Raw genomic sequence first — 13657 nt, forward strand, 5'->3', positions numbered from 1 at the left:
CAACTACACCATTTAGAATACGGGACTCCAAGTTTAGAAAATTGGGTTTTGGTAACCAATGACAGTTTTATCACCTCACAGCACTAAATTGTGCAGAACTACAGCAACATGGTTAACTCAATTTCATTCTATGGATTATTATACTACAAGTTACAGCCTACATTTATTTTTCTAATGCCTTCTTGATGACATAACCATGTTAACTCTGAAAAGGTTTACATGAGACCGTCATAAAGTTTGCTGCTACTTCTTCTGAAAAGAAGACCTTCCCCTTGAGAAACAGCGCTCCGTGAGGGAAAAATTCAGCACGAACTGTACTGCAGGACAGTTAACGTTGCTTCCTAACATTAGTACTCAAAGAAGTACTTTCTATGTTCATAATTTAAGCAAACTAAGCTTGAGACAAATTAACCTGAGTCAAAAACCTACATATATTTTCCCCTAAAGACATCTGAGGCTACTGCAGCTGTTTTCGTCACACTTTTACACACAAAAGCCGGGTGCATCCATAGCTCAGCAGGACACCCTGGCAGGAGTTTTTCCACTCTAAGTGTTTTTTGTACATTAACATTTTGCCAGAAGAACCTCAAGCAGGAGCGTCACTGATCTAAGTTTTACGAGTCTTGCTAAAAGGAAGGACTGTTACCCTTCGGTACAGATGGAATCTCCATTACAAAACCAAGCAAACGAGAAACGACCTTTCACGAGTGTTTCTGTCAGAAAGCGCGGAGAACCCCTCCTTGCTAAGGGAACACTCCCTTGTACAGATTCTCTGTTTACACATGAGATGAAGTGAACTGATTTTCACTGTCTAGAGATTACTCACAAACATTCTACCAACTCCTCATACATATCAATACTTCACTTTTTTTATATTTTTTTATATATATATATATATATATATATATATAAAAAATAAGAAAACCACCTTTAACTGATAAGGCTTTTTTCCCTATTTTGTAAGTGATCTGTGGGCATGTTCTCCAGAGAGGAGCCCTACATAACATTCACATGTGTCTTATAAAGCAGGTGAAGACGCACTGTGCAAGTCTGTGGGCCAGTCTAGGGGAAAAAAATACTTTTGTTTACTTATTGTTAAGGTTGTCTGTCATCAGCACAAGCACCTACAGTTATTCTTCAGGCTCTGCAAGAAGGAAATTCTTCCATCTATGATGTACCAACTAGCAAGGAATCTAGCAAGCGCAGGAGGAAGCAAGAAGCAGAAATGTACTGTGCTGTAATAATGTATTAAATGTATAAAGTATGGGATGATTATACAAAGAGGTACACACTCCAGTGACTGAGAACTGAGTAGTTTTGCGTTGCTATCAGCTACTGTTTCAAAATCAATTCAAAAGGACAGACTAAACACTCAACACAATTTTATCAGTCATACTTGAAACCGAATTAGTCATTCAGTAAACCGCTACACATTAATTGAAGTCCATTAGTTTTTCCAGTCACAAGACAAATCCCATTACAGCACTCTCACAGACAGGACGTAGCAGCGTTTTATAATAATATGCGGTATCTTTGGTATCAAAGAGCTGCTCATTAGGATTGGCGTCTAGATTTCTTTTCCAGGTAGAAGTTTCCTCTAGACTCTTAGCATTGCCTTAAGAGTCTTCTACTCATTAAACAATCCAGCTATGTTTATAGATTCCGATTTACTGCACATTCATGCGTAGGTTATATTATTTTCTTGACTCTCTATCAAACTGACAGAATATCAACTGCAGGTATGTCCCCAAATAGGCTTTTTTAACTTTTGTGGAATCCCTCCCTGAAACAAAAGTTATAGGGGAAAAACAGTAAAAAAAAAAATATCCTGGGACAAGAGTAACACTTTCCAGAATGCAAAACCTATATTCCACTTTGTCCCAGACATTTCAAACTTTCTAAAGACCAAAATGTTTTATTCTCATCTTCAGACACATCAAGCACTCCAAAACTCACCATGAAGAAAACTGGGCAGAGCTGCCTGTCCAATTTTGCTGCTGTCCAAACCTGCTGCGTGGTGACAGTAAGACTGCCCCAGACTAGATATTTTCAGTACTGTCCTTTTGTTCTTCCTGCTTGCCAAGCTGGCATTTTTCCAAAATCCAGGAAGACTAGTACAAAGATGTCTGAAATTGTCCTCTGTGAAAACGTTTATTGCACAGATGTAAGCTGCAGCAATACTGCTTTCTTTAGAATAGACAGCAGGAGACTGTTGTACTGCAGTTATGGCTTCATATTTCTTACGTATGACTTTCATCTTTATTAATTTCACAGAAAAGGCGCAGATACGCAGAATTGCTTATCTGATCACCAACAGCAGCTCAAGGGAAACAAACAAACAGAAGGATTTAACAGTCAAAACCAGGTCTTCCTAGCATTTTGTTTCCTCCTGAAACAGGCAAGTATGTCCAAACACTACCAATTTTATTTGTAGTTACCTACTTCTTCCCCCCTGCAAAAAAACAGTGCTATGTACCTTTACCTTGTTCTAGACAGAGCTAAAAAAACCTAACATTATTGGTAGCATCTGCACAATTATAGTACAGCAGAAATAAAAGATCATTCTTTCCTGTGAATGTAAAATCTCACTGGAAATTAGTGAAAAGAAGCTTCAGTTTAGTTAGATATGAGAACATGGGTTGACTACATTTCACAGCTGTTTTCTTTAGAGTTATCTTACATGCAGATTTTTTTTTTTCAGAATATAACATTCTTGGATTCTGGTTGTAGTGACTTTCAGATACCATGAATAAAATCAATGGTCAGGTCATCCTGAAAAGAGCTCACTATGAAGTATTGTCCAAGAGGTAATATGTATGTACGTTATCTGTTACTAAAAAAAAATATAGGATCAAACAGCTGAAATGAAAACAAGATGAACAGTTTAAAAAGAATTACTATTGCTGGAGTTGTGTTTTTTTTTTTTCTCTCTCCAAGAAAACCAAAAGACATTTGTAAATTCTTATTTTCAAATCCCCTTGCTCGCCCTCCCCCATCCATGCAGGCATATTGTTTGTAGCTTCACTCACTATCTGGGAGCCATGAAAACAGGATCACGAGAAAGAAACATTTGCGAGTTGCTGGTGACCCCTACAACTCCCACTACGATTGTGCTTTTTCCCTAGGGATCCCATGACATACCAAGAGCAGAATGTCTGTCCTAGAACATTTTCTTCCAGTTAAAGGCAGATTTTTTTCCTCTTTGTTAAACAAAGAAAAGCCTGGAATTAAATCTTCCTTTTGAGTCCGAAATCATTCAGTAATTCCATTTCTAGCTTCACCTCAAAGGAAAGGATTTTGCTCTTTATAGAAGACTAGTAGTCGTAAAGCACAACAAAGACTTAAAAAAGCAATGCATCTTCTCTTTACACTTCACATATCTGCTTACTCATTATTTCAACGATTAGCTTGGCTTGCTACGTAGCAGGATGAGAACTGCTCTCCCAGCTGGCTGTGTGCTGCTGGAGCTGCTCCCCCACAGCTCGGTGGGCACTCTGAAGCTCCGTCAGCGGCACGCAAATTCTTTCAAGCTCTCCAAATCAAAAGCCTTCAAGTTTGGCAACAAAATCGGAGCAACGTGCCATTTCATACCAATAGAAATAAGGTTTTCCTCTGATTACATATTTTTCTTTAATACTCTATTTTATGTGGGTGATAAACTTTTTTTTTTTATTTGAATATCAGAAAGAACATGAAGTAAAAGCCCACCACAAACCATATTCTGCTCCTTGCTACAAATACTAACAGCTTCAATGTCAGCTTTCACATGCAGAGATGTTCTGCTTTTGGAAGTTAGTGCAAGATGACATAAACAAAAGACTACCCTAGAATGTCTTTCATGAAGCTAGATCAGACAGGTAACAAATGCTGAATACATACATAAAGATATAAAACTCCACCTTAAATAATGCTGTTTACTTTTCTTTCCACGTTTCTTCCCATCCTCCCACCTTCCTGGGATATTTGGAACCCTGACAGTAAACAGGATCTTTAAAAACAGGAAGCGCTGGCACACAGACAAGGACAAGGAGCCGGAGCAGAGCGAACCCAGGTGTTCGGCGCTCTGGCCTAGCCCCGATCTTCACCTAACCTGAGCAGCTGCGCAGCAGAGCTGTAACCCAGAGGCCGGGCCTTTCCTGGTGCCGATCCCCCCGGGCGCGTCACCTCGGCTTTTAGAAGTAACTCCCCTGCAGCAAGATGAACCTCCAGTTGTACTGAAAAAGAGGAAAGATTTCCTCTCGCACTGCCCATGCCTGAAAGGGCAGGGACAGAACTGCAATGAAACACCGGAGGTACCGCTGTGCTTGCCTCTCCCCGACAAGCAGCAGTAGCAAGAGGGTCCAGCCTACAACATTCACCCGACCAGCTCCTCTGGACAGAAGGCACAAAGAAATGTGTCTTCATAAGAAAATTTGACTGACATTCGGCCCGCTTCTGTTTATTAATTTACATCCATCTTTACTCAAAAGATCCACCCTGTGAGCCCTTCCTTTACCAAGAAGCAGCTGAAAAAGACATCAAACTCAGGCTGACCTATAGCAAATTGTGTACTTCCCACATAACATTTCTTAGGATGGAGTCCAACAGCAACTGTAAATTATGATAAAGGGTTTCTTCCACACTAAATTACTCCAGACCCTGAACGCAACTAATGTGTAGAAAAAAAAGTTTTGGAGTGGCAGTGGATAGCAGTATTTTTTGCAACTTTGCAGATTTTTAATATTAAGCATAGAGCAGTGAACTGGAAGACAGAAGTTTCTGTTCCATAATCCAAATATAAAGTAGCATTCCATTTATTCTATCTTAACTGACTTCTGTAGCCAAACAGCATTTATGGCTTTAGTCTGCATGGACTTACTGAATACCGTTAGCAAAAATCATTATCTTTTATTTACTGGCAAACAGAGGATGGGATGCAACCTCACTTTTGACAGAGCATTTGCAAGGAACCACATGCCTCAGCAAAAGCCATGCAAGTAGGTTTTTCTTTGTTTAAGCTCCTAAACTGAAAAAAAAAACTAAACCCAAAACAATACATTCTTTATTGAGGTATTTCTTAACTCCCTTTTTAAAGCCATTTGTTGAGAGGAGGAAGTTTGTGGCAGAGTTAACACAAAGGCACAGCCACCTTAATGAAAAATTTCAATTCTGCAGCTTAATACTCTTGCCCTATAAACAGCTAATATTAACACAGTTCTTAGAAAATTGTCCTATACAAAGACACATGGAACAAAACAGCGGGCAAACAAATCCAGTTCCTTGCAAACCCTGCGCTGTAGAAGCAGTTGCCTACTTCTACACGAGCTACGCTCACAACAGGAAGATACCATGGCTTTTCAAGAGTCAGTCAGACATAATGAAGTACTGCTCCCTAGTAGACTTGTTTGGGATACAGAGCCAATGGTGATTAACTAAATATTTATTTAGCAGTAGAGGATAACCCTGCTGAAAGGTAAGCACCAACCGTTTTCCATAAAAGATTATCACCAGACCTTTATTGGCTCCAGCAGCAGACCGAGACTGTCCTACCTACCCCACGCACCAAGTGTGCGACTGGCGCAGCGCGGTACTGTTCGGCTGCAAAACATCTGGCACCACTACACGCTCCCACCAGGCTTCACCTCCCTAAAGGTATCGCACCTGAGCACATCAGAAAACTGGGCCTTCTAGGTGAAGCAATGTTGACTGAGTTACTGATTTTGTAAGCGTATTTGACTGCTTTACCTAAGTTCCAAAGAAACCAAAGTTTCTCTGAAACCTTAAGGAGTGTAGGTTTATTCTTGTTTTAGCTGTTGACTCTGGTGGAACAGGACTCCTCTCTGCATTTACAGGCTGAATGCCAAAGCAACAATCATGACTCGAGACACTAACATATTTGCATTTGTGTTCAAGAAGTGCAAACAAACATGATTCACTGTGACTATGTATGTCATTAGGTCCCGCATGCTTCAGCCCGAAGTATAAAAACAGCTATGGTAAACTGTGACAAATGGTTCTTCAGCATGTTTAATCAAATGTTTATCATTTCTGTACATATCTGTTAGAAGCATCTGCTTCGCAAACCCTATGTTGGGCAAACACGAAAGCATGATTTCAAGCGTGGGGCTACTCAGACATTAAGCTTGCTGTCAGTGCATTTCTTTTGCCTATACGTCAAGCTGTTACCCAAATTGTTTCTCTAACAAGGTCAGGGTACCAGCAATTTGTGTTTACTACATCTGAAAGAAACAGCTAATATTTGCCTAAATAGATAATGTTTGCAATTAACATGAACTTTCCAAGGAAGAAAGTGACATAAGCTCATAGGCATTTAAACAGTGACTACCAGCAACATCTCCACAATAGTTTAAAGATTTCTCAACTTCCCAGCTTGGAAAGTCGCTTTCATATCCAGACCAAACACTTTGAGACTAAGGCACATGCTGCCTACGACTACAATCAGAGCTCTGTAAGAGGGATACATTAAAAAGACCTTCATTTAAAAAAAGGCCAGAAAGATACTGGAAGTAGTCAGTCACTGCTATTAAGAGAACTTTACACATCTGCACAAACAAGGAAGTATTTTTAATACAGGGTTCTTCGGAAACATTTCGTTCATGTTTTTGTAGGTGTGTATATTCAAAAAGACTGAAAGCAGTTTTCAGCCTGGTGAAGTTTAACCCTGGGATGGAACAGGAGACCACAAAAGCTTAAGTGTTTTGCATTTCATTGCAACCCATAAAACCCACCAATTAGGGAAGGGCAACTATATTGCAAATCATCTTTTTTTGCTCTTTAAATAAAGAACCTGCTCACATACCAGGCCAGCAAGAGATAAGAAGCTATACTAATGGTTACACTTCTCGTATCACCTTGCAGTTGCTTGCGATACTATCCTATCTGCTGATGTACAATGAAAGGCTTTGAAAAGAGGTAATGAAAGAAGAGTTGAAGAGCTGGATTGCAAAGTAATTTGACAACAGATTTAAGAAGAGTTTCCACAGCCAGGAATAAGTTTTGCTATCCTTTTCTTCATGTATCAACTCTGCCGTTTCGTTGCTCATTGGCTTCCGTTTCCATCCTTTATCTCTTGGTGGTAGTTATGCCATCCTTCCCTACGTGTCAAAACATTCCAAGCTGGAGGTATCTGAGATCAAGGGAGTGCTGCTGAGCAGCGATAACGACATCAGTGTTTTATCCTCCATTTCAGAGGAAGTTGAAGACGACAACTTATTAGAATTTTACTAACCACAACCTTGGTAAGCAGTGAAACACCAGAAAAACAGTTAAACTTTACCTTCTCAATTAAAATGTTAAAAATCGACTTTAAGTGCTTTCTTTCAGCTAGTGACTACTTCTCATAAAATGCACATAACTGGTTATCATCTACAACGACAGCATTTCAATTTCACATATTACTATTTTACACCAAAACACAAACATAATTTATTATAAATCAATCTCGGTAACAAACTTGCTAGACTAAAAGTGGCACTCACAGGCACCCTATGCGGGCACATCCTCAATTATACACCGCAATCAAGACTATTCGAGATGTCTGGATGCTGCTTAAAAGTTCGCTCTTCCACTTAGACACTAGAGATTTTCTTGGGACAAGTGCTCTTCTACAGTACTCCACGTCAAAATTGAAGGAGATTTCAGAGGTGACAGCATGACATTGCAAGGAGATAAAATACAATATATTAATCACTTTCCTCCCACCAGTGGTTACTGCCTTGATAAACTGGTAAGTGGAACTGGTTGTTCAACATCCACAAACTTTTCAGAAGGCAGAAGAGCAATTTCCAGTTTTATTAGCATCGCTTCCACTTTTATAATCCAGCCACAACATTTTCCTGTTATTCTGTTAAGAGCTGGGAACATAAATACAAAAATGAAGAATAAGTGGTATGTTTTATAATCTAAGCAGTTAAATGACCACCACAAGCGTATTTCAGAGTATTATTTGGAATGGAAGTTTTTACTTCCCTTTTCCCACAGGGAGCTAGCTCTACCTAGAAACTTCTTATGTTAGCACTATTAACTTTAATCTTTTAAACCATGCCTGTATTCCAGAGTCAAGTTAGTGTTTTCCAGCTTTAATGAAAAGTAACTTAATGGCGCAAGCACCAAAGCCAGATAATAACATACCTCATCACACAAGGCGTATTTATTGAGTTTGAGAAAGAAACAATTCAACTCCGCTCTGCCTGCTTGGTACACCGGCCTTTACTCTCTGCTCATTCTTACTTTTTTTGTGCTTGTATTTTCAAGCGTTCAGCGTTTAGTTTGCCTACACCTTTCCAGAGATCGGTCTCATCACTTTTCTAGTAAGTCAGATGTCAAAGTCGCAAGGTACAGAAAATTTTGTTCTATTAGATTCAGATGACGGAACAGGTAGGTATTTCTGCTTATGGTTGATTAGTCTCAGATGAAATACTGAATCTTGAATATTTTCTTTTCAGTAACATTCAAGGTTTCTTGCATTTTGAGGATGTTCAAGAACTTGTTTCTTTGTTGACTCTTGATAGCTAAAAGGTGGACTCAGGTTGCAACAAGGAGTAATTTTTTGCTCACAGACTTCGTGTCCTCTGCAAGGACCGACAGCTAAACAGCTGATAGTTTCAGACACATTTCCAAGAAAACAAATGCAATCTCAGCAGAAAATCCATGTTTCTGGAAGGACCACGATGACCCAGGTTAACAGCAAGAGTTAAAAATCAGGAACAGTCTTGGAACACACTGGGCAAGAGTCATTCATCACCATGAACTGCCACCGTAAGTACTGGCAAAAGACGGACTAATTAGTGTGGAAATAACAAAAACAGTTAAGTCTCAATGACAGATAAGTTTTGTGACATGCTGTACAATCTAGGAGGCAACCTTCCAGTTTTCTTTCTTTTCTGTTTGGACTTCGGGAGAACACACCCAAGGAACGTTTCTCTGCATTTCTTTGCCTTGGAAGAGGGTCATAATGTACAGCCAATAATGTGACTCAGCTGTTTCCAAATTTCAGGGAACTTTACAGTAAGTCTTAGTCAATTCAGTAAGTCCCCTTTATTCGACAAACATGCTTTGTGGCTCACAATCCTCAAAAGCTACATTTGCAAGCATTTCTTTAATTGGAAGCTGTAAGCAAAACTGCCCAAGTTTTCCTACATAAAATCCACGAAGGTAAGTTAAGGAAACGCGTTAATGGGTTGACAAAAAAAAAAAACCCCAAAAACAATCTCTTTGAGGTATATCTAGCCTTCTACTGGTAAAAAGCAACGGGGCATGAAACAAGAGATCGCTGAACCTTAAGTTATATCTTTGACCCAACTGTTCTTAAACCAGCCTGTAGAAGTAGTCATTTACTTCTATTGCTGCCAGCTCGCAACGTGCCAGAGAGGCAAAAGCTTCAGCAGTACTCCATCATTTTCTCCCCTTCAGTTTCACAGAGGTAAGCTGGTTTCTTTGAATTTAGTTTTTACATTTCTGGAGTTCAGGTATTTGAGCACAGCTTTTCAAAAACACACTATAAACATTCCCAGCGAGTGTACTTGGTCAGTTATGCCTGCCAAGTGCCTTTATTCCCCGCTGTACTGGCTTTAAGAAAAGAATGCTTTTAATAGAGAACAAGTGATGATGTCCACTGTCCCTCACATTTCTTATTTGAAATACACAGGCTTCCTAGACTGCCTTTCACAAAATCTGCATCCAGAATTAACTAGAAAAACACTTTTTTAGAGTTGAAGTGTAAATGCATGCTATGTAAAACACAAGTTAACTTACAGGATTTATTATAATGCCCCCCCCCGCCCTTTTTTTAAACAATTTGATTCCCTCTACCCCTCACCTGGGCTTGGTTTTGTGTTGGGTTTTCTGTTTGGTTGGGGTTTGTTTGTTTGGTTTGGGTTTTTTTTGAAGTTACTACTATAGCAGTACTACAGGAAAAAAAAACAGTTAATAATACATCAGAGTATTATTTCTGGTTCATTTAACACTCCATTAATCATTCAGAAATAGATTTATAGAATAAATTCAGTTGGAAGGAACCTCTGGAGGTTAGCTGGGCCAACCCTGTACTCAAAACAATTCACGTATGTTTGGTGTCCAAATAAATATCAAGAGAAACAAATCTATTTTCTCTCTCCACTGCTCACATTTGGATTAAGATACTACAAAGAGAAACTTGTAACAGAATTCTTTGCCATGACATATTCAGCTTAAAGGGCAAAAGAAAATTCCCATCCAGATTTAGCATAAATATTTTTGTGGTCTCTACTAGCCATAGCTACAATTTCAGACAGGCATCATCACTTGGAGCAGCTGGATGTCTGGCTTCTCAAAAGGATGAGACACAACTCCTACAAGCATGGAATGCAATGCATAAAAAGCTGAAAACAAAACAAAACAAAAAATCCAACAAACCCTACCTTAGCTTACACTACAAGCCACGAGGCTGTTTCTTCAGTTAGCCAAAGTACAAACTCTTATTCTCTCCCTAATGCTCCCTCTCCAACTCACTCACACACACAAAAAAGGCACACATGCCATATTTTTCCTCAGCCGGGAGATTTACTAGATTTCACACATTTTTCAGTAATTACAAAACAATAAGTAATAAGACAAAACTTAGTTTTATAATGGTATTTTAAGACTAAACTGGAAAGACTAATCTTGCAGTATTATTCCGGCTCCAGTTATAAATCATAAAAATCAGTTTCCTCATCAGTATCAAAGTTAAAAAAAAAAACAAACTTCGCTTCCACTCACCCAAATACAACATTTTTCAAATGTCCTATTAACTACAACCTTTGTTAACCTTGATTAACGTACTCCGCTAGGCAAAGCAAACCTACATATGATACCCATCTACAAGATGCTAGTATTTCTTGCATGATTTGGTATTAACGTATCATAATTCCCAGTTTCCTTTCCCCCAAAACAGGCAAGACAAGCAATAGCAACAGTTTTCTATTTGGAAGTGACTGATATTTGCAAGGTGTTCAGATAGCTGAGTATTCCTGATACCCAGACAGTCTGCACCAGAAGCCTAGAAGGCTACATAATGAATTGACCTTTTATTTACAAAATTTTTAAGAAAGCAGTTTCTGCAGACTAAATGTCAGCCTTAGGCATGTTGTCTAGCCATTTATAGATATCTTTAATTTCTTTCCGAGTTAAAACTATGACGATCAGCAAAGTTGTTCAAAATTGTATTACACATGACCAACCCCTTAAAAAGCACACTACACACCTGAATCTGAAGAACAGCTGTGATCAGAAAGTCCATTCTTTACGCGGTAACACCTTTTCAAGGTGTGATTTTCTTCCAACAACTGGAAACCTCTTACAACATACTTGGTCTTGCGAGATAGCATGATGGTAATGTGTGAAACCCTTGCTTGTTGTAGAAATTCCTATTTTAAAGCTTTCATCGACTTTTTAAAAGTGAGTTATCCAGGGGGAAGTATCCCCCCTTCGCCTCCAGAAAGCAGGAATAGCCTGATTATCAGAGAAACAGTTAACTAAGTATTGAACTACTTTATGACTTCCAATAAAGCACAATTGCTTTGTAAACAGCTCAGCTACACCACCTTTCACAAAGAATACTCCAGAAAAAAAAAACAACCAACACTCAGTTTCATTATTCACACAAGTAAACCGCAACAAGAAGCAAAACAAATTTGCCATTAACACAGAATAACAATTTGAAGCAGCCGAACAACTAAAACACCTTGCCATAGATTTATAGGCTGGGCTTAGTGTGCTTTGGAAACTAAAAACAAAACAAAACAAAAAATCAACCATGAAACACTGTCTCCAGGTTGCTAAGAACGGCATCAAGTTAACACCTATGAAATGCAGGCATCTGCTCCACTCAAACTCCAGCTGCAGCTCTGAAGTTGTTGTACTTACTGTCTTAATGAAAAAGCAGAATATTTCATGAATCACGTAAGGAATTCTGTGGCTTCATAGATTCCTCTGTAAACACGAGGAGCTTGGTTGATGAGTGTTTTTTCTACGTGATGACATTGGCTAAAATATGCTTACAAATAACTAAGGACTCTGGAAAAGCTTGCCAATGTTATTGTTTGAGAATAAAGTTACTTACTGTGAAACTTCAAGTTCACATGGGGCTTTATTTCAGAAGACCTTATCTAGTCAGTTCCCCATAGCAGACAAACCATTAAATCTCATTATCCTGAATACTGGAATATTCCTAGGAACTAGCGATGTTTACGCACAACAAGACGTGGACTTTGATTCTTACACTGCATTATAGAATTGCAGCATAGAAGTAAATGAAGCAACAAGTATGAGAACACTTCTCTAAATTAACTGTGAGGTGGGAGACATTCAAGAATGATTCAGATCACGATGGGAAAGTTTCTAACTTTATCCAGCGTGATGAATTTGAAAGCCTGCTATAGCTCAAAGCGGGGATGTGAGGGTACAAGCAACTAACAGAACAGAGTCCAGATTTCTTCTATTAATTACCACAAAATCCAGTTCAGAAACCAGTTTACTGCTCCTTTACACGTTTGCTGCAGAACGCTCGTAACTGCAGAACTCACACAAGCAAAGCTTTATAGTCCATACAGTCATACTTCCCTTGTGCTTGTTCTGAATAGGCACTGTTTATAAAGCACCCCCTGTTCAATCACACTTTTAAAGTCAACAAGAAAAAAGTTAGAGGAAAAAAAGAAAAACTTACAGAGACATACCAGTAACGGCAGCAGAAGCAACAGGTGTGATACCTTAATAACTTCAGGAATACCGAACACAGGAACAAAACCCCCAAAGAAAAACAAACACGCAGTTGGTATTAGTTTGGTCAAAGTTTTGTTAACATTCAGTCTACTCGAAAATACACAAGTACTGGTAAGAAACAGCAGCTTCACACGTAACGTCAATGAAAACAGATCTCTGGAGCGTCCGAAACAAGAAAGCTTTTACAGGTAGCACAGATGTGCCCCCGTATGTCGACTGCAGCTGGGAAGAGGAGACGGCACGGCAGCGGTTCGCACCGCCGCCGGCGGGAAGGGGCTCCGCTCCCAGTGCCGCGGCCCAGCCCGGCCCCGCGCCCACACACGCCCCGCCGCAAGGGCGGCTGACCCAGTCACAGAAAACAGCGATGTTTCGGGGCGAGGGGAGCCAGGCTCGAAAGCAGCAAGCCGCTGCGGTTCTTCCGCTGCCGGGTCGCGTCCCTACGAGCGGGGGCCCACAGGCCGGGCTCGGGCGGGGGAACGCCGCGGAGCCCTCCCCGCGGGTCGTGCTCCCCGCCGGCTGCCGAAGAGGAGCGGGACGCCCCGGGGAGCGCTGCCAAGCGGCCCTGCCCTCCCCTCCGCCCCCGCCCGGCCACCGCCGCGGGGTGCCCCGGGGAGCCCTGCCGAGCCGCGGGAGAGCCAGGCGGCCCCGACCCCCGCCTCACTCACCTCACAGGCGCGGCCTCCCCGCCTCCGAGCCGGCCCGCCGCCGCCCCAACGGGCCGGGCAGGGCTGGGCCGGGCCGGGCCGCTCCCCGCAGCACTCACGGCCCCGCGGGCCGCCCCGCAGCCACCGCCGCGGCCCTGGGCGGGCGCCTGTCCCCCGGGACTGGCGGAAGCGGCGCCGGCACGGCAGCCCCCGCGCCGCTCCCACGGAGCCGCCTCCCGCTCGGGCAATAAACAGGAAGGGAGCGGGGCCCTGAC

The 13657-nt window shown here is 41.1% G+C and overlaps 1 protein-coding gene across 6 annotated transcripts in view; it reads right to left on the reverse strand.

Moving 5' to 3' along the window:
* The window catches only part of PIK3CA (phosphatidylinositol-4,5-bisphosphate 3-kinase catalytic subunit alpha), a 40752-nt gene extending 27120 nt beyond the window's left edge, over positions 1-13632 (reverse strand). The window contains exons 1-2 of one of the 6 annotated variants that reach the window (XM_082320321.1): positions 13404-13632; positions 8131-8764 (exon numbers count right to left, since the gene is read on the reverse strand). The gene's annotated coding sequence lies outside the window, so the exon portion shown is untranslated. Of the gene's footprint in view, positions 1-1956; positions 2231-4090; positions 4158-8130; positions 8765-12692; positions 12714-13403 lie in introns of those variants that run through there. The other 5 variants (XM_082320317.1, XM_082320320.1, XM_082320319.1 and 2 more) reach the window with 5 other exon arrangements.
* Positions 13633-13657: the final 25 nt, after the last annotated feature.

This window comes from Platalea leucorodia (assembly GCF_965183815.1).
Source record: "Platalea leucorodia genome assembly, chromosome: 8".
Classification (NCBI taxonomy): Eukaryota; Metazoa; Chordata; class Aves; order Pelecaniformes; family Threskiornithidae; genus Platalea; species Platalea leucorodia.